Here is a 1,809-nt window from a genome sequence, read left to right as displayed (position 1 = left end):
AAACTCAGAATTATGACACCATTACCTAATTGGGCTCTTTTAGCGTTACACCTGCAATGATGACCAATTTGGCCTCACTTCCTTACCACTTAAATCAGCTGTATACGGAAGAACTCCATATAAAGCAGAGACCAGTAAGTTTGATTGATGAGTGCCAATAATTTTGCAGTTATTGTCTCTTCTGTGCAGGTGTTGAACAATGCTTGTACGTCATTCTGGTGGCCATTTTTGATTGGGTGGAAGGACGTAAAGGAGCCTTCAAAACGCCGGAAGTCAACAATCTGAGTAAGACTTGGCAGATGATCAAATTTTTAAATGACTCCAAGTTTAATTATTGAAATTATCTGTGGCATAGATTTTTTTTTCGAATCTTTGACTAATAAAAGCAGTACATGCTCTGCAATACTTTGATTGATCTCCTATTTGGATAGTTCGTAGCAGAACTATTTTATTTACTTATTAGTTTAAAACCAATAAGTGATATATAATTGTTTTTACGTACGTATTTATCGGAGAAATTGAGAATTAACAATAGGTTAACTTCTAATGAAATTGGTAGTTGGGGGACTCATTTACTGTTAAAAAGTCACCCATCTAAATAGTGTCCACAGCAAGGCATGCTTACAAATAATGTAATGATTTGTACAAGACTATGACCCCCCCTTCTACCGAAATATTCAGTAACGATGTATATCATGACCATTGCTCAGTATCTTAACATCTTTATATTTTACTATCACTTAAATACAGCAATAAACTGCGCAGTCTTTATAAAACACGTGTCTGTTTTATATCACTAATAAACGTTAATAGTCTGGGAAGCCATCTTCATTATATATTTTCTATTGCTGCAATTTTGTCTGAGAGTTGTTTAAAACAGTTCTGGAAGGAATGCAAAGTCTCCATCATGCATTTTGCCACTCGCCAGGAAGGAGGTAGCTAGCCTAGCTCAGCTTTCATCAAAGGAACTCTGCCTAGCAATGGGACAGTACTGAATCAAATTTACTTGAGAATATTTCAATTTGGAAATATAATTAACGTTTTGGCTACGTGCCTATCATTTTACGCCGGTAATTTCAGTATAATGAGAAATGTATAAAATAAGTATACAGATATATTCTTTGGTCTGTTTTGTCAACCCCTATGGAAAAAGAAGAATGATTTTACGCATGTAAGTATAGTGGTATGCAACATTTTGCTTTATGAGTGGTCTTAGGTATATTATATTATTATCTTAGTTTCACTAGGAATCGAACCCGAAGTGTTATTAATTGCAATTTAATATTATTTTTATGTCTCTTTTTTAATTTCATAATTTTCTCTCCATACTTACGATTCTTGTTATCAGATTATACTTACGTCACTTGATCAGGTACAAGGTACAGGTATACATTACGTCATTATCACCCTCGTCCTCAGACGCTCAGGTTTCGCCAGCTCGTACAATTTGTGTAACCCAAGTGTTTTGCTCCCCAGACTCTCTTAGCAACCAGTTCATTGCCGAGTGTATGTGTAATATTGTACTATCAACGTTCATTGATATCATATGACATTTACTCTGAGAAATTGTCTCGAATGATATCTACTTGTGTCTTGACATTGTGTGTGCTATGTAATTGTATATTTGTGTTATTTTATATAGCTTTGTCTCCAGAGCTGTTTTTGTAACTACAGTTTTCTAATGTTTTGAAACTAGCAATCTTACTTCACTGTCAACCTTCACATTTCTATTCCATTTACATGCTAATACTGCGTCGCGGTTTGGTGGCGAACCGCGACCACTATTAGGGTCACAATTGAAACTACACA

Source organism: Anticarsia gemmatalis, chromosome 20 (genome assembly GCF_050436995.1).
Source record: "Anticarsia gemmatalis isolate Benzon Research Colony breed Stoneville strain chromosome 20, ilAntGemm2 primary, whole genome shotgun sequence".
NCBI lineage: Eukaryota > Metazoa > Arthropoda > Insecta > Lepidoptera > Erebidae > Anticarsia > Anticarsia gemmatalis.
This window is presented reverse-complemented; position numbering follows the sequence as displayed.